Source organism: Pleurodeles waltl, chromosome 7 (assembly GCF_031143425.1).
Source record: "Pleurodeles waltl isolate 20211129_DDA chromosome 7, aPleWal1.hap1.20221129, whole genome shotgun sequence".
NCBI lineage: Eukaryota > Metazoa > Chordata > Amphibia > Caudata > Salamandridae > Pleurodeles > Pleurodeles waltl.
In genome coordinates this window covers 12,640,434-12,659,997 of record NC_090446.1, presented here as the reverse complement: position 1 = coordinate 12,659,997, position 19,564 = coordinate 12,640,434, and the positions used below count along the sequence as shown (strand labels likewise).

Here is a 19,564-nt window from a genome sequence, read left to right as displayed (position 1 = left end):
TGACGCTTTTTCGTGTTTCTCTTCCTCCCTCTTTCCCACATGTCTTTTTCTCGCAGTAAATGCTTGAGGCAGAAGACTAAGCGCCGGCCCTCAAAAATAAGTGCTGGTGCTCAGCACCGGAAACAACAAGCACAAATGAACCACTGCTCCTATAGCTGGACTTCTCCGGCTGAAACGGGCAGAAAACACTTGGGTTATTGGAGGTGGCTGCAAACCTTAATCAGCAGAAGGGGGGATGTGGAGATGGACACCTGGCTCATAAGAGAAGGCTGCCCGTCTTCTCACCTGTGTTTGTGGCCACCAGGGGCGGTTTCTGTTGAAGGGCGTTGGGGCACCGCCCCCTTTATGTCCCTTTCCCACTCCCATCTACGGCAGCTCAAAATAAAAATCATTTTTGAAGCTACAACAGTGCTTCATAAAAATAAAATGGATGTGCACAGTCTGTCTTGCTGGCTAGGAGGCAGGGTTGCTGCACTCACCCGAGTCACATTTGTTGTCTTCTGCAGCCTGCCTCTGCATTCCTGGCACCTGCCCCTCCCCTTGGCCTGAATTGTCTATTTGCTGGGCTGAACAGCCTTCCAGCCCTGAGGCCTGTGACGTCGTTATCTCACCAAAGGTATAGCTTGAATGAGTGATCCCCACCCACTGGCAATGTGAAGCTGCATTTAACCCCGGGCGTTTCAGGCTGAAGCCCTTCAGCACTGAGGCTGCACGTCAGTCAGGGAGCAGTGTCCCCACCCTTTCCCAACTCTTCACAGGGTGGGGTGTGTCCCCAGGCTGTGACGAAATTGGAAAAGGGTGGGTAGAGGCTGCAGGTGGGAGTCTGCGCAGTTTATCACCAGGAGTTTTGAAGATACTCTGCGCAGATTCGAGGTGTCTCCTTCCCGTGCTGCGTTTAGTACAGGATCGAGGGGCACCATTTCAGCTCTAGTGGAGCCAAAGTGTGCTTTGCAGGTTGCATCTGGGAGAGGCTCCAGAAGGGGCCTTAATTCCATCTAGATCGTGCCCTGCAGCTCCCAGTCCTGTTTCCTTATGTGTGGACAAAATAAGTAACTAAACAAAGTAAAAAAAGAATGTTTGCCATTGCCAAAGTGTGTTTGAAGGTGACTTTTTTAATGGAGCAGTCAATGAAAAAAATGAACTTTTTTTATCCGTGTGAAGGAGCACACTGCATAGATGCTGCCTCTTAATTAATAGAAGGCTAGCCTAAACTCCAGAGTTTTCAAGCCCCTGGATTTACTGGGCACGGTTACCATTCTTTTATTTCATTGCGCTATTCATAATATCAGTATATGTATTTACAATAAGTGCCCAAACCCAGGCTCACAGTGCACAGCAGGAGGCCTAGAACATTTTCAACCTCAAAAGAGGTATTGAAATTTGTTGTCAGTATAGATGTTTATGTAGTGTGTTTGGTTTTACTCATTTGCATATAGATTTGGATTTAGACGTCAGAGGGACTTAGAAGAGAAAGGAACATATTATATGTTACTCATGTTATACCTGCAGGCTCGCTTGGTGCAGGACAACATACCAAACTCTTCTACCACAACCTAGCTCCGATGCCTGGCACTGCGGGGTGTCACTGCATTTCGCATGCAGTGCTTACATGAGATGAGCACAGAGTGTCCCTGTTGGGCTTCCTTCCGCTCTCAGCCAGCTGCACTGCACCAAATCGAATCTCTAAGGGTAAGAATCCGGCATAAAACCTGACTGAACACACGCTACTCGCTTTTTACTGCAGATTCAATATTTGAGCTATTTCACCAGCCACCAAATGGACATGCAAGGAGGCTTGAAAGCTCGAGGACCGGGATACATAAACTGAGGTGTGTTGAATAAAGTCAGCGTCCCTCATCCTTCCCTCAACCTGTGGTAAGAAACCAATGAAGACTCTGCTTCTTGACTCGTGGCCACGGATAGTCACCATAACGTACATTACACAAAGTGTTTTGCGGCAGGAGGAACCAAGCCCACTGAGCTATCTCAACAACTAAAATGAAGACAGAGTAAGGGAAAATCACCTCATGAAAACATAAGTATTTATAAACAGATGTTTGAATATCTGAATGCATATGTGTTATTCATATATATCTGTAGAAGAATATGAATGTCACTAAACATATGTGTCATCAAGTTGTGATAATATCAGAGTGCCTCAACGCCTCTGTGTCTGTTCGTTGAAGTGTGTGATTACTATGTGTCTGTGTGAGTGGCAGTCAGTTTCTCAGTGTTCCAATGGTCTTCAGTCACCGGGGGACGTGGAGAAGTGAGACAGGTGTATGCCGCCTGTCATGCAGTATTTTGGATTGGGCAGTATTTGTGGATTTTTGGGGATGTTTTGTTTATAGTTTTTTTTTTTTTTTAATACACCTCTTACAGCTCAAATATGAGATAGCCACACGAGAGACCTAGGAAATCTAAAGGCTTGTGAAGGTGGGATCGAGTCAGTCACAAGTGGCATGGCATGAATGAGTCTGACATATGTCAAACTCTTCAACTAATTTTTCATACGTTAGGGGGTTGGTGATAAGTACATTATGACTGAATACTCCATTGTGAAGGTCCTTGGTACATTTATACCCGGACACTCCATGGATAGTTGATGCTTTCCTGTAGAGATAGTAGAGTGAGAGCAGAACTCCGTGCTGAGTGCAGCAGTTTATGAGCACTTGAGAAATGCCTGAGTTTTAACCCTAGTGGCCCGACACTTCTTGAGAGAGTGCACATATCACAACCACCTTGTGTACCTCAGCTGTAGAGAACTGTGCTGAGTTTGGGTGCACAAACACCTTCCAATGGTAAAAATTCCTATACTGTGTGCCCCCACTGGGCCACATGGTTCTGTGAACAGTGGGTTCATAGGGGCGTGGGTGTGGGACAGGGAATGGTTTCTCTTTACAAAGGGGTATTTAACTGGTTACAACAGGCTCGAACCACAGCCTCCTTCCTCGTCCTTGTGAAAAGATAGCAGTCAGAATTTGGAGGGGGAAGGTACTCATTACACCTGCTGCCCTTCTTGGTACAAGGTGATATACCTGACTTTTCAGCCCCGCCTCACCCTCCAGGTTGGCACTTTGTATGCAGTGCCAACATCACATGCACATGGGGGTGGCAACAGAGCGGCCCTACTGGGCTTCCTCCTGCTCTCTGCCATCTAGAATGCAAGCGGGCAAAGCACTGAGGGTAGTAATCAATCACAAGACCTCCACTGAGCTTGTTTATTTGGGTGTGTATGTAAATATAAATATAAAAATATATATATATATATATAGAGAGAGAGAGAGAGAGAGAGAGTTGTTTTCCCAAATGGGCTTTGGTATTGGAGAGCCAGGCAGTGACTTCCACTTCGACTGTTTGAGAGTTGGAGGGCTCGCCACAATACTGCAGGCTCGTGTGGACGGGGGTGCTTCGTCTGGGGCAGACAGAAGCCCTTCTTTTTCCTTTGCCTTATTTTAGGAGCGGTGGTAACATGACTATGCAGGGCCACTGGCAGTATGTGACTTTGTGGCCATGATGTCTTTTTGATTTGCCACATCTGCCACATAGCCACCATCTGCTATGTAATTTGAAGATTTTAACCTAAAAAATGTTTCAAGGTCAAACGGATCAAAAGTTGCTACATAACCAGAGGGCACTACTCAAAGGTTGCTTTTTCATTATTCAGTGGCATATTGCTCACGTGACCCTTGCCCAGCCCCACCACTCTCAAACTTCACCAGCCGCCACTGGTGGCCACTGCATACAGCCCTACATCAAATGGCCGATGTGTACTTGGATTCAGGCGGTTGGACCCCCCATTTTTACTCTCTTTAACCTTCTTGGATGCTCCACCCCACCCTGCGACATGCTTGTTCTGGGTACATAGCCCTGAAGGGTTAATAACATCTGCAATCCGCCTTCTGCTAAAGAAGAGGAAGGCACGGTGTCACCCTTGAGGGTGAAATGTGGCCCACGCGTAAAAATAATGAGACAATATTTAGCATATAATGTTACATAAAACAAACTCCCGAAGCTTTACCCCGATCAGCTTTCTGTATCAAGAAGACAAGCAGGCCTACAGCACAGTCCCAGTGCTGCACGGTTTAAACCCGCACAGTGCTCTGCACATGGGAACTGGCGCTAACTTTGTGAACAAATCACAGAGGGTCGTGGATGCCACTCAAAGGAAGCAAAGGTGTATGCACAATGCCACCTGCTTGACCAACAGAAGATTGTGTTGAAGTGCGTAAAACACACTCGTGTGAAGACCTGTATAATACAGAGAGAGTTATTACATGGGCATATCTACACCTGTGATGACGTCATCACAGCTGGACATGGGCAATTCATGCAGCCGCCTGTGGCCCCAGCGCGCATGCGCAGCGCTGGTTCACTGGTGCCAGGGCACAGGCTGTCCAGAAGGGGGATATTCTCATTGACCCGGAGGCCTGGATTAGGGGCCGAGAGGGGCGGGGTTCGACTTTGCTCCACATTGAGTGGGGCCTTGAATGCGGGGTCGGGTGTACAGGGACAACGGGCCCCGTTTGGCTGGCCCGATTCCTGCACCCGAACGAACCTGAGCCACGGTCGGGGGGCAGCATGTAATGCCCCCTCTTCCAGGCTTCAGTCTGGTGCCATCACCCCCTCCACTGCTTCGGGCATCCACAAGCCGCTGTGCCGAACTGCCAGAAAAAGGCCACTCAAACTGTTGTCCTTTTCAGTATATGGGGAGCAACCACGCAGCGAAAACCTTATTTTATCTTCCGCTCCTCGTGAAAACGTAGGAAAGGATGGATTAAAAGGCGAAGCAGGAACTCCGGCTGCACATCCTGCCCCTGCCAGGACAGAAGCGGGGTTTACATACTCGCGCCGGCTTCCAGGCACTACAGTGGGATGTTCATCATTGGGCCCAGCAGGTGTGTGTGTTATCTCACCCCTGTAACGTGTGCATAAAGGTGAGCAATCTTCTCCGTCTGCACAGGTTTGGGCCATTTTAATGTTGACTGTGATACAAGAACCGTGTGGGATGCCCACCTGCTTCCAGGTCATTACAGCCAGAGGGGCATATTACAAACTACTGCACTAGCAAACACTGTTCACACACCTGAGTGCTGAGGTCCAGAGGAATAGTATGGCTGAGGGGGGGGGGGGGGGGGTTGACGGGAGAGTCAAGAGAGGTGCACAGAGGGTTCTGGGGGGCTGTACGGAAGGGATGCACCAACCTATACAAGAATAAACTCATTGCTGTTCTCAGACTGCACTTCTATAGTTAACATCCAAAAAGAACCCAATACAGCTGTAAATGCACTCCACCCCAAAGCTGTAGGGCGTCCAGCACCACACATGGGCAACCCCTCCTTCCTTATCATCTTCCCATGGAAAAAGATGGGGCTCCGACTTTAACGAAAACCCTATGGGAAGTAATATTAACATACATAAATATATTTAAACTGTTTGAAAATATAAATATATTTTATTGAATGTTAAACGAAGCCTATAAATAAACCAATTATTATTTTTAAATGTTTAATTAACCTTTTTCAAATTTAAAAATGAATGTAACAATAATATTTATTAAAAATAATCAAACTACTTCTAATTCATGTTCAATTTGGTGATCTTTAAATTATATCTCGGAGTGCGGAGTGCGGAGACCCCACCCCGGATCTGATCTAAATGTAGCTCGATATGAGAGGATTCAGAAGAACATTAAAGACTGAGCATCCTGTGTTATGAAACTGATTACGCAGAGGACTGTTGTATTGGTGACCATTGCAACTTCTGGACAAATTGTCAGTTTTAAGCCCTTCTCCATAGAACAACTCTCTGCAGAGTTCCAAAAAGAACATTCCAAACTCATCTTTTCATTCCACCAAAAGTATTTTTCAGATTTTCATCTGAATTGTAAATATATTTCCCACTGCAATCCTTCATTGGAACCGGTGAAGGTGTCAGGTAATAATGTTCGTCCACCTGTCTGCTGCATTGCACGTAAAACTATACAAAACCTTGATTCCTTCACTTCATGTATCTGGCCGCCGTTGTGACGAAGTAACCCTTCCACCAATATGTAAATCTATATATTTTGATGTGTATTGGAATATTTAAATGCTGAAGGGACTCCTTTGAACGTATTTGAGGTGTATGCCTAAAAATGAGTCCCACGGGACAACCGTGCTGATATTATTCAGGCTTGTACGTCACTAAACCTGAAGTCACACCCGTAAATGGCTTCACTGTCATGTGATATTCCGCTATTAGGTATAATGTTAGGTGGAACTAGGGGACAGATTTACAAGCCCCTTACGCTGTTTTAACTCCATCTTTGCATCATTTTATGAGACTACGGTGGTTGTAAGGAGGCCATTCCCCTGCGCCATATTTTCAAATTAGTGCAATGCATGCATTGTGGCACTTTGCAACCCCTTGTGCCACCCCCTTGCGCCACATAATGCCTGCACCAGGTTAAGTGTATGCAAGGTGAGCGTTCACACTCAGGGAGGCCTGAAAAAAGGGTGCAGTGAAATTTACAAGATTTAACTGCGCTATTTTTTCTGTCATTTTTAATGCCTGCTCAGGGCAGGTGTTTAAACGACGCACCCACAATCACCTGTGGCTGTCCCTGTGCATTGCTAGACTAGCGTCAATATTTTTGGCACTAGTGCAGCACAGCGCCACAATAGCGTCAAAAATTCAGACGCCATTGTGGTAACCACTGCCATGGTGCACCATATTGTATATACGGCGCAACCATGGTGTCATTGGGGGGGCAGAGGGGATGCAAAAAAGTTGCGCATCAGGACTGATGCACCTTTTCCTGGTATATATGCCCCTAAATCTTCTCCCTGGTGCTGGGACGAGACATTCCAGTGCATCATTCTTGACAAAATAGCTGAACATCAAACCTTGAAATAGATTTTAAGCTTTCTCTAGTCAAAGGCGGAAGTAAATAGGTGGGAATAGGTGGGTCACACTCTCAGAATTGGGGGTGCATGGAAAGGAGTTTCTCATCAGGAAAAATATTTCCCACCCTGAGAGGAAAAAGAGCACTATTGCTGTTCATTTATGCATGCTTAAATGAGCACCTTGTATAGTTGTGCATGTGTAAATACTAACACCTGCGAGGCTCCTGGAAATCAGTGTATTTCCAGCTCCCAGCAGTACTCTGGGAAACATTGGTAAATTTCGAATAATAATTGGTAAATCTACTCCAAACGAAGGTGCAAACCTAAGAGAGTAAATTTACAATGTTTCACTCATCTGTCTCCACAAAGGGGCTCTACCCTGCACCGAGTCTATCTTTTGATCATAACTTATAACTAAGGTAGAGAGCAAGTGGTCTGGAACAATCAGGTGAAAGACCTCTAACTCTCGCTTCATTCCAGCTGATCAAGCCACTTACCTGCTCACTTAGAGGGTCCTGCAGCAAGGGAGAACGTACTGAGGTCTCATTACCTGCAGCAATGGAGAAGGTACAGAGGTCTCATTACCTGCAGCAAGGGAGAAGGTACTGAGCTCTCATTACCTGCAGCAAGGGAGAAGGTACAGAGGTCTCATTACCTGCAGCAAGGGAGAAGGTACTGAGCTCTCATCACCTGCAGCAAGAAAGGAGTTACTGAGCTCTCATTACCTGCAGCAAGGGAGAATGTACTGAGGTCTCATTACCTGCAGCAAGGCAGAAGGTACAGAGGTCTCATTACCTGCAGCAAGGGAGAAGGTACAGAGGTCTCATTACCTGCAGCAAGGGAGAAGGTACTGAGCTCTCATCACCTGCAGCAAGAAAAGAGTTACTGAGCTCTCATTACCTGCAGCAAGGGGGAAGGTACAGAGGTCTCATTACCTGCAGCAAGGGAGAAGGTACTGAGGTCTCATTACCTGCAGCAAGGGAGAAGGTACAGAGGTCTCATTACCTGCAGCAAGGGAGAAGGTACTGAGGTCTCATTACATGAAGCAAGGGAGAAGGTACCAAGCTCTCATTGCCTGTCGTAAGGGAGAAGGTATAGAGGTCTCATTACCTGCAGCAAGGAAGGAGTTACTGAGCTCTCATTACCTGCAGCAAGGGAGAAGGTACTGAGGGCTCATTACCTGCAGCAATGGAGAAGGTACTGAGGTCTCATTACCTGCAGCAAGGGAGAAGGTACAGAGGTCTCATTACCTGCAGCAAGGGAGAAGGTACTGAGGTCTCATTACATGAAGCAAGGGAAAAGGTACCAAGCTCTCATTGCCTGTCGCAAGGGAGAAGGTATAGAGGTCTCATTACCTGCAGCAAGGAAGGAGTTACTGAGCTCTCATTACCTGCAGGAGGGGATAAGGTACAGAGGTTTCATTACCTGCAGCAAGGGAGAAGGTACAAAGGTCTCATTACCTGCAGCAAGGGAGAAGATACTGAGGTCTCATTACCTGCAGCAAGGGAGAAGGTACTGAGGTCTCATTACATGAAGCAAGGGAGAAGGTACCAAGCTCTCATTGCCTATCACAAGGGAGAAGGTATAGAGGTCTCATTACCTGCAACAAAGGAAAAGGTACTGAAGTCTCATTACCTGCAGCAAGGGAGAAGGTACAGAGGTCTCATTACCTGCAGCAAGGGAGAAGGTACTGAGGTCTCATTGCCTGCAGCAAGGGAGAAGGTACAGAGGTCTCATTACCTGTAGCAAGGGAGAAGGTACTGAGGTCTCATCACCTGCAGCAAGAAAGGAGTTACTGAGCTCTCATTACCTGCAGCAGGGGAGAAGGTACAGAGGTTTCATTACCTGCAGCAAGGAAGGAGTTACTGAACTCTCATTACCTGCAGCAAGGGAGCAGGTACTGAGGTCTCATTACATGAAGCAAGGGAGAAGGTACCAAGCTCTCATTACCTGTCGCAAGGGAGAAGGTATAGAGGTCTCATTACCTGCAGCAAGGAAGGAGTTACTGAGCTCTCATTACCTGCAGCAGGGGAGAAGGTACAGAGGTTTCCTTACCTGCAGCAAGGGAGAAGGTACAGAGGTCTCATTACTTGCAGCAAGGGAGAAGATAGCGAGGTCTCATTACCTGCAGCAAGGGAGAAGGTACTGAGGTCTCATTACATGAAGCAAGGGAGAAGGTACCAAGCTCTCATTGCCTGTCACAAGGGAGAGGTATAGAGGTCTCATTACCTGCAACAAAGGAGAAGGTACTGAAGTCTCATTACCTGTAGCAAGGGAGAAGGTACTGAGCTCTCATCACCTGCAGCAAGAAAGGAGTTACTGAGCTCTCATTACCTGCAGCAGGGGAGAAGGTACAGAGGTTTCATTACCTGCAGCAAGGGAGAAGGTACAGAGGTCTAATTACCTGCAGCAAAGGAGAAGGTACTGAAGTGTCATTACCTGTAGCAAGGGAGAAGGTACCGAGGTCTCATTACCTGCAGCAAGGGAGAAGGTACCAAGCTCTCATTGCCTGTCGTAAGGGAGAAGGTATAGAGGTCTCATTACCTGCAGCAAGGAAGGAGTTACTGAGCTCTCATTACCTGCAGCAAGGGAGAAGGTACTGAGGGCTCATTACCTGCAGCAATGGAGAAGGTACTGAGGTCTCATTACCTGCAGCAAGGGAGAAGGTACAGAGGTCTCATTACCTGCAGCAAGGGAGAAGGTACTGAGGTCTCATTACATAAAGCAAGGGAAAAGGTACCAAGCTCTCATTGCCTGTCGCAAGGGAGAAGGTATAGAGGTCTCATTACCTGCAGCAAGGAAGGAGTTACTGAGCTCTCATTACCTGCAGGAGGGGATAAGGTACAGAGGTTTCATTACCTGCAGCAAGGGAGAAGGTACAAAGGTCTCATTACCTGCAGCAAGGGAGAAGGTACAGAGGTCTCATTACCTGCAGCAAGGGAGAAGGTACTGAAGTGTCATTACCTGTAGCAAGGGAGAAGGTACTGAGGTCTCATTACCTGCAGCAAGGAAGGAGTTACTGAGCTCTCATTACCTGCAGCAAGGGAGAAGGTACAAAGGTCTCATTACCTGCAGCAATGGAGAAGGTACTGAGGTCTCATTACCTGCAGCAAGGGAGAAGGTACTGTGCTCTCATTACCTGCAGCAAGGGAGAAGGTACAAAGGTCTCATTACCTGCAGCAATGGAGAAGGTACTGAGGTCTCATTACCTGCAGCAAGGGAGAAGGTACAGAGGTCTCATTACCTGCAGCAAGGGAGAAGGTACTGAGGTCTCATTACATGAAGCAAGGGAAAAGGTACCAAGCTCTCATTGCCTGTCGCAAGGGAGAAGGTATAGAGGTCTCATTACCTGCAGCAAGGAAGGAGTTACTGAGCTCTCATTACCTGCAGGAGGGGATAAGGTACAGAGGTTTCATTACCTGCAGCAAGGGAGAAGGTACAAAGGTCTCATTACCTGCAGCAAGGGAGAAGATACTGAGGTCTCATTACCTGCAGCAAGGGAGAAGGTACTGAGGTCTCATTACATGAAGCAAGGGAGAAGGTACCAAGCTCTCATTGCCTATCACAAGGGAGAAGGTATAGAGGTCTCATTACCTGCAACAAAGGAAAAGGTACTGAAGTCTCATTACCTGCAGCAAGGGAGAAGGTACAGAGGTCTCATTACCTGCAGCAAGGGAGAAGGTACTGAGGTCTCATTGCCTGCAGCAAGGGAGAAGGTACAGAGGTCTCATTACCTGTAGCAAGGGAGAAGGTACTGAGGTCTCATCACCTGCAGCAAGAAAGGAGTTACTGAGCTCTCATTACCTGCAGCAGGGGAGAAGGTACAGAGGTTTCATTACCTGCAGCAAGGAAGGAGTTACTGAACTCTCATTACCTGCAGCAAGGGAGCAGGTACTGAGGTCTCATTACATGAAGCAAGGGAGAAGGTACCAAGCTCTCATTACCTGTCGCAAGGGAGAAGGTATAGAGGTCTCATTACCTGCAGCAAGGAAGGAGTTACTGAGCTCTCATTACCTGCAGCAGGGGAGAAGGTACAGAGGTTTCCTTACCTGCAGCAAGGGAGAAGGTACAGAGGTCTCATTACTTGCAGCAAGGGAGAAGATAGCGAGGTCTCATTACCTGCAGCAAGGGAGAAGGTACTGAGGTCTCATTACATGAAGCAAGGGAGAAGGTACCAAGCTCTCATTGCCTGTCACAAGGGAGAGGTATAGAGGTCTCATTACCTGCAACAAAGGAGAAGGTACTGAAGTCTCATTACCTGTAGCAAGGGAGAAGGTACTGAGCTCTCATCACCTGCAGCAAGAAAGGAGTTACTGAGCTCTCATTACCTGCAGCAGGGGAGAAGGTACAGAGGTTTCATTACCTGCAGCAAGGGAGAAGGTACAGAGGTCTAATTACCTGCAGCAAAGGAGAAGGTACTGAAGTGTCATTACCTGTAGCAAGGGAGAAGGTACCGAGGTCTCATTACCTGCAGCAAGGGAGAAGGTACCAAGCTCTCATTGCCTGTCGTAAGGGAGAAGGTATAGAGGTCTCATTACCTGCAGCAAGGAAGGAGTTACTGAGCTCTCATTACCTGCAGCAAGGGAGAAGGTACTGAGGGCTCATTACCTGCAGCAATGGAGAAGGTACTGAGGTCTCATTACCTGCAGCAAGGGAGAAGGTACAGAGGTCTCATTACCTGCAGCAAGGGAGAAGGTACTGAGGTCTCATTACATAAAGCAAGGGAAAAGGTACCAAGCTCTCATTGCCTGTCGCAAGGGAGAAGGTATAGAGGTCTCATTACCTGCAGCAAGGAAGGAGTTACTGAGCTCTCATTACCTGCAGGAGGGGATAAGGTACAGAGGTTTCATTACCTGCAGCAAGGGAGAAGGTACAAAGGTCTCATTACCTGCAGCAAGGGAGAAGGTACAGAGGTCTCATTACCTGCAGCAAGGGAGAAGGTACTGAAGTGTCATTACCTGTAGCAAGGGAGAAGGTACTGAGGTCTCATTACCTGCAGCAAGGAAGGAGTTACTGAGCTCTCATTACCTGCAGCAAGGGAGAAGGTACAAAGGTCTCATTACCTGCAGCAATGGAGAAGGTACTGAGGTCTCATTACCTGCAGCAAGGGAGAAGGTACTGTGCTCTCATTACCTGCAGCAAGGGAGAAGGTACAAAGGTCTCATTACCTGCAGCAATGGAGAAGGTACTGAGGTCTCATTACCTGTAGCAAGGGAGAAGGTACCGAGGTCTCATTACCTGCAGCAAGGAAGGAGTTACTGAGCTCTTATCACCTGAAGCAAGGGAGGAGGTACAGAGGTCTCATTACCTGCAGCAAAGGAGAAGGTACTGAGGTCTTATTACCTGCACCAAGCAAGAAGGTACTGAGGTCTCATTACCTGCAGCAAGGGAGAAGGTACTGAGGTCTCATTACCTGCAGCAAGGAAGGAGTTATTGAGCTCTCATTACCTGCAGCAAGGGAGAAGGTACAAAGGTCTCATTACCTGCAGCAAGGAAGGAGTTACTGAGCTCTCATCACCTGCAGCAATGGAGAAGGTACAGAGGTCTCATTACCTGCAGCAAGGGAGAAAATACAGTGGTCTCATTACCTGCAGCAAGGGAGAAGGTACTGGGGTCTCATTACCTGCAGCAAGGGAGAGAATGTTGAGGTAGAGAGAGGGGGCTGACAGTGAGAGACAGTAGTGGCAAGTCCAGAGATTGCCATAGACCCAACGTCATGAGACAGTGGATGAGACAGATGAAGCAGAGTGAGGTATATTGGGATATTGAAAGAAGGTGAGGTAGACAAGAGTGAGTTAAGGAGATCAGAGACTGAGAGGAAGGATGAAGGTAGACAAAGATCTAGAGAAAAAGAGAGAGCATTAGGAGAGGGGTAAAGTAGAAGAGGTGAGGTGAAGTAAGAAGAAATGACACAGAGATTACTTTTCAATGTAATTGCCACCAACTGTCTCGGAGTGTGAGGGGTAAGGCTGGGCAGACCAGACATGCGCACTAAGAGCCACATTTATCAGCCACTGCTGCTGCCACAAAGTCATCAGAAGTGATGCAAACTCTGCAAAGTGATGATTTGTTACTTACACTCCAGCTCAAAATGTGTTTAGCACTACAAGTAATGGTAAGCTGTGCTGTGTCCTACTGTGAATTACTCTGCCTCAAGGGGGCATCCCCTGGGTGGTACATGGGTGTTCCCGGGCCACTTGCCTATTCTTGTCTTTTTTTTTGCTAACATTTGTAGAGGAGACTTTGCTCTTAAAATACAGCTCCTTGAGGCAGGTACAAAGTACGAGATTTTTTTTTTCCCAATTTGTGTGTGCTGCACTGTACAGCACGCATACCAAGTGGGAAAAGTTTTAAGGCCTGATTTAAGAAAAGTGGCTTTCTTGCACCCCTTAACGTCCCCCTAACACCACCATGTGTGTGCCGTATATAAGATATGGGGCACCATGGCGGTAGTTAAGGAACTGGCGTCAGAATTATGACGCTAGTTAGAGCTTTTCATGGTTAGTGCCAACAATTTTGATGCTAATCCTGCAAAGCCCACTGAGGCTCATTGTAAACAATAGCATGCCTCCTTTTAACGCCTGCTCTGAGGAGGCGTTAAAAGTGAAGAAAAAAATGATGCAAAGAAATCTCTTAATTTTCTTTGTGCCATTTTTCGGTCCCCCTAAAGGATGAATGCCCTCTTTGCATACATTATGCCTGGCGCAGGCATAAAGTAGCGCAAAGGGTTACAAAGTGGCGCAATGCATGCCCCTTAAAGTTTGTCCAAGGGTGGTATTTTGTGCTGGAAAGCCACCTTTCCAGAACAAAACCTGTGCTCGACTCATGCACCAACCTTTGCACTAAGTTGCGAAAGTGTGTACAAGGCACAAGGAAACCAAATTGTGAGGCGGTGCTCGTTCAGAGAGCAGCAATGCAGTATCTCAGTAGGTACAAGACCGTCCTGTCCGCTCCCCTTCACACATTGCACTGCAGTAACTTTGGTTGTTGACAGCCTGAATTATGAATATATTAACGTTTCAGTTCCGGCTGACCATGCACAGCTATCAGTCAGAAAAAGAAGCTTCTTAGCACTGCTATTAATGCGCGGATATGGACTGCCCCACTCACTGTACCAGGGACCCCCTGGAGGGTGGGGGCCCTGGACAATGGCCCACGTTGCCCATGCCTTAAAATGTCTCTTCTGTTATGTCCCCTCTAACCACACCTCACGTCAGCGCTTTCTTCCTTTATCAATCCCACACTCAGCCATTCTAACCTAAACAGATTTTCCTTTCATGTTCAATGGTCTTCTTTTAATAACAATAATGATAATATGAGAGAAACCATAAATGTAAGCAAAGGCATATGACATACTTAGTAAAAGCCTTAGCTAGGCAAATACGCGTTTCATCATTGTATTTACACGCCTTTTCTTCACACAGAAGCACTAAAAGGGAATTTGGCCCAAAAACACGGGAACGACAAGGCCTCGTCCCTGCTTGCAGCACAGTGAACGGTTCAGAACATGGTAAGAAGGAATATATTGTTCAAGGAAAGCTGGAGTTATTGGGAATGAATATGTGTGCGTGCACACGCATGAGTGTGGGTGTTTGTATGTTTGTGCAAATACATTTGTACATATAAGTGTGTGTGTTTGTATATGTTTGTGCATACATGCATATGCATTAGTGTGTGTGCATGTGTGCACATCATGAATGCATGTGTTTGCAGCTGCAAGCACATGCATGCATAGGTCTGCTCTCATCTGTGCAGGTTGTATGTCTCAGTATACACTAGCTTGTGTTTCCTTCCCTTATGTGAATATCAAGATACAATTTTCAAACGCGTGTGCATACTTATCACTGAGTTGTGTTACCCCGCGCCACGCAAGGGGGTGCATGGGCGACACAACTACTCATATTTAACAAGTCATGCAACACCACCTCGTGAATTGCTGTCTTGCATTACTCTGTGGCAGGGCAGCGTTCCAGGGGTGAATCGTGGGTTTTCACACGCATCCACCCATTGATTCTGGCGCATTCCCAGTTTTGACGTTACTAGTAGATCTAGGAATGCGTTATACTGCTACGTCTCTCCAGGAAAGGCGTCACGAGGTGAAACAGAAATATCTGTGTTTCTTCTCATTTATTTTCACTATGTTTGCTACACTCTGCAGCACACATGGAACGAGGAAAGTGCCTCTGAGGATTGTTTTTGTGCAGGAAAATGAAGGCACTCTTGACCATGGCGCAAGGGTGCCTGCGTTGGCGCTAGGCAGCACATTGTGCGCCACTGCAAGTAAAGGACAGGATGAGCGGTATAATGTTAAACAAACCACATTCCTTCCCTTTCACGCAGCGTAGCAAAGTGACTTGCGGCACCTTGCTGCATCAAAGTTTGATAAATCTGCCCCACTCTCAGCTTTTCACTTGCTTTTTTCATTGGCGAGCTCACACTGGTCAGAATCTGAGGTCACGCTACCACCTACCCGCAGGGTGAAAAGTGCCACGAGTGAGACCCCCTGCAGGGATGTGCTCACTAATGTGAGGGTGCTGACTCAGGAATACATCTGAAATGACCGTCAAGGAAGCCACATTTACAATCTCGAGACTGCACAAAATAAATGTCTGCCTCCACTCCCCTCCTTTGAGGGGTGTGCCCCATGGAATATCAACCAAACAGGACTTCTAAAACGTGGCTGATCACCCGTGAGGGTATCCAGCCGCTGAGAACCTTGCTGCTTCGAGAGTGAGCATTTGAACATCAAGGTCTAGAGTCCTTTCCTGAATTCCAGCAGGGACGCAGAGGTCCGGAGGTGGAGAGAGGGAGGTTGTTGAAAGACTTGGCAGTGAGGCTGCAGAAGGCGTGTCCTCCACTGTTGTTCGGCAGATGCAGGGTGGAGTTACAATAACACACGGACTCACCTTGAGGTTAAAGTTCAAGCACACACTTGACAGGACATGGACACTGGAACAAAGAGTAAGAAATCTCTGCCGCGAGGAATGACTCACCATGCGGCGGGCGGTAGTGCTACCTCGACCAAGTGGAGCCCACAGTTGTAGATGTTGCCAATACTCTCCTCTGGCCCCGGGTTGGGGCTGACATGACTCTAGGCTACAGTGCCCTATAGAAGTGGATCCCAGGCCCATCTTGCTTCAGATCACTCCATCCACTCACTCACTCGATCAGCTTCCTTTGTGTAGCAGCCCCTATAGGACCAAAACAATATACTCTCTCTACAAAGGCCCAAACTGCTGCCTGACCAGACAATGTGGTTTTAAGAAAAGGAAATCCATTTGTAGAAATGTCATCCTCTTGGTGTTGAGTGGGTAGCGAGTCACTGTTAAGTGACCTTCATGGTTTTTGCACAGGAGGCTGTAGATTTGTGGTGCAGGGACTGAGACACCTAATATGGTCCTTGGTGTGAAGGCTTGGCCAACCCGAGTTGGAGTTATACCTAGTCCACGTCTAGATGCTGTTCTCTTCTGTCGTGGACCATCTGAGGATGGAACTGGTGAGAGATGAGCGTGTGGAGCCTCATATGGTGTCCGTGCACTAGGGCAGAGCTTCTCACTAGCTATGGTGCCGCAGCACGGGAGGTGTAACAGGCAAAGAGCAAGTCAACTTTTAGCAAAGAAACTTTGCATCGCTCTTTATAAGAACATTTTGCAAAACTACCTTAGTCAGAAGATCCAGAAGAAAAGTAGGAACCCCCATTTCAGAGACAAAACCAGAATGATTTCATTGAATTCAGGGGAGGTTGCACGTGCCTCAGTAGGAACAAAATACCAAGAAAATTCTGTTGCAACAGTACACGGGCAGCTGATAGGGAGTGCTGTGTTGTACAACTTCCTTACAAACATGACTGTGAAGATTATCAAATCTCTACTTGGATGTGATGGATACAAAAGGGAACCACAAACATATACAGGGTAACCCTGTATCCTTTTGGGGACCCAGAGGTGAATTCCCAAATGGCAGTGGTTGCAACAAAAAGTATTCAAATCTTTTTTGACTAAATTTAACCTTGATTTATACATATACTATGTTGCATGATAGGTGGCTTCTTGTAAAACTGTCTGTTATTCTTACACAAATTGCACAATGACAAACAGTGAACATGGCACAATACATTGCAGGTTTTATAAGAAATATATGTAGTTCATTTGCGCAAAACATCTAAAATAGCAGTAAAATCAGCCGATTGCTTTATATATGACACATAGTGCTCAATGTAACCGGATTCTTATTCCATTTATATAAAGATTAGCCCGTCCATAGGCACATCTATTGTAGGTGCATCGTTTCAGCCCTTAGTTGAGTTTCACAGGACTTCATCAGGACCATATGAATTCAATAGTATGCTCCACAGATTACTTAAAAAGTGAAAAAGAAATATTGTCAGTCTGAAAAATCATACACAAATCTTTCACTTGCTGTAATAAAAGGGGAACAACTATTGTCCTTGAATAAGGAAGATGTGTGTTGGTGCAGCATTGTTTACACAGCATATTCAATTGTTTTGTTTTGAAGAACTTAAATATAAGTCACCCTTACCAGGAGGATGATATGAAACATTTTCTACTCATTAAATATCTGATTTTAGCCTTGAATTAAGGCGTTTGTATCATAAAACCAGTACAGGTGAGCAAAACATGTCACGTGCTGATTTGCACTAGAATTGTGCCTGGACTGTCTGTCAAACTGAACTGTTGTATTTTTTATTATTTAAAAAAAGTGTAAATACAAGACTCTGCTCTTCAGAAACAGCTACAGTAACTAGGAGGCACTGATAGATTGTATAATATGTAGATTAGTTTATTAAAAGTTCTTCTCTCTTGTCTTCTTCCCCCTGTGTTTCTCCTTCAGGAAAGAAGTGGATGGTCGCGTCTCATCTGAAATGTCACATTTGTCATTTTCTGAGAGGTGGAGGAGCAGGTTATTTTGATCAGACTCAGTTTATAGTTAATAAAAGTTTACATAGATCTCCCATTGAAAATGAGTATGCTATTTTTTAGATTGTTGTATAACTTTTCAAAAGATGTCTTGGGGTATCTTGAAAACTCCAGCTTCATTGGTAGACTTAGAGGGGGGGTGGTGAGTGTTGGTGGTTGTGGTTAAGGCAGTGATTGGTTCTGGTTTTCGAACTTGTCCCTCTCCTCCTGCGTAAAATCCTTGTTCGATGTAGTTCATCTTCTCAAGTGGTGTCCGGCGTGAGACACGGGTTGGACTAGACCACCCGTTTCTAGGTCTCCCACCCATAGATTTGTGGGTCCACAGAACGATCTGAAACTATCCAAAGCTGCTTCGTCCACACTCAATCTTCCCACCCAAGTTTCAATTTCTCAAAATATTTACCCAACTGCTCTCAGTGCATTTGCCACTGCTTAGTTTTACTTACCTTTATTTTGCATTTAAGGTATGTGTTATATTATATGGAGTCACCTGAAGGGGAAAGACCAACAAAATAGTTACAGAATACTTTGTCCTTTTTAGCCAGGACTTTGACCTCTCACCCATGTTGACCCCGCCCCTCTAAACCCAGCATCCAGCTTCCATAAGTTCATGAATGTACTTCAGTCACTGCTCTAGGTGATATATTTTCTTGGTATGGATGGTGGGTTTGACTGTCCAGGACAGGTGTACAGTGTGGCAGGCTGAGACCAGGGAAACATTGCTGAAGCTACTAGCAGACAGTGCATGTGGGCGTGGCTTCTGCTCCACATCAGTCCCAGTCGAGACCAGTCAACAGCTCCCACCCTGTGCCCTCACGTCTTTTCTGGTTGGGTCGAAGGACTCTCGCTTCCATGGTCTGTTACGGAGTCAGGGTAGGAGAGCCAAAGGTTTTTTTTGATCAGAGGTGTCAAATATCCAAAGTATAACAAAAGTTCTCCTCTAATACAGTGGTTATTAGTCGCCTACAACCCCAAAAGTACATTACACTCCCATGACCAGAAGCTTTTAACACTGCCCAAAATGAGAAAACCAGAAGCGGAGGGCATTCTTTTGTCTACCGGGCATCGAAACTCTGGGACACGCTTCCATTACCATTGAGAATGACCACAGAGGAAACTAAATTCAGGTAACTTCTCAAGACTCATCTTTTTAGTGATATGCCTCATTTAAGCTACTGTGTCACAGACAGTACTTTTCAGCGCTGAAAGGCCCGTTGGGTGGCCATTCGATCTATAAATGTCAAGCATAGCAAATCACTGAAGTACATTGTTAGCAGTATATCCCGGGGCCGACTTACAACACTTCTTGGTCAAATATGTACCATGCATGAGCCCAAACGGTGCCATCAAGGGTGTACGCGTCTCACCTTGATGACTGGAGTCAAGACAGGTGGACATACATGCTCACAGACGAAACTCACGGCTGCATAAGTAATGAGTATCTCCACCGTCATACGCTTCGGAGAGGGAACATGAGTCCAGGTCAGTAGAGATTGACAAGGGAGGTGTTACCCACAAAGAGTGTGGGTATAAATAACTATTCTGAAAACGTTGCCAACCAATTTTATCATTTAAATTTACGCTGAAAAGAAGAACAGGGACTGTTGAAATGGGAAGAGAGTTCTCCAAACACTTCCATAGTCAGTGCAGATGTAGGGGTACCACACGTCTAGCTTTTAGGTACTCCGCAAACTGTCCACTCTCAGAACTATCCTCAGAAGCAAGTTTAGGAGAGGTGGG

The 19,564-nt window shown here is 46.4% G+C and overlaps 1 long non-coding RNA gene across 2 annotated transcripts; it reads left to right on the top strand.

Annotated features, from left to right (window-relative positions):
• Positions 1-4,373: 4,373 nt before the first annotated feature.
• On the top strand, positions 4,374-17,862 carry LOC138247122 (uncharacterized). Of its 2 annotated transcripts, none has more exons than XR_011194341.1 (3): positions 4,374-4,898; positions 14,312-14,397; positions 17,739-17,862. It is a non-coding gene; the product is annotated as an uncharacterized lncRNA (long non-coding RNA). The 2 variants fall into 2 exon arrangements; XR_011194342.1 differs by having other exon boundaries at positions 4,374-4,937.
• Positions 17,863-19,564: the final 1,702 nt, after the last annotated feature.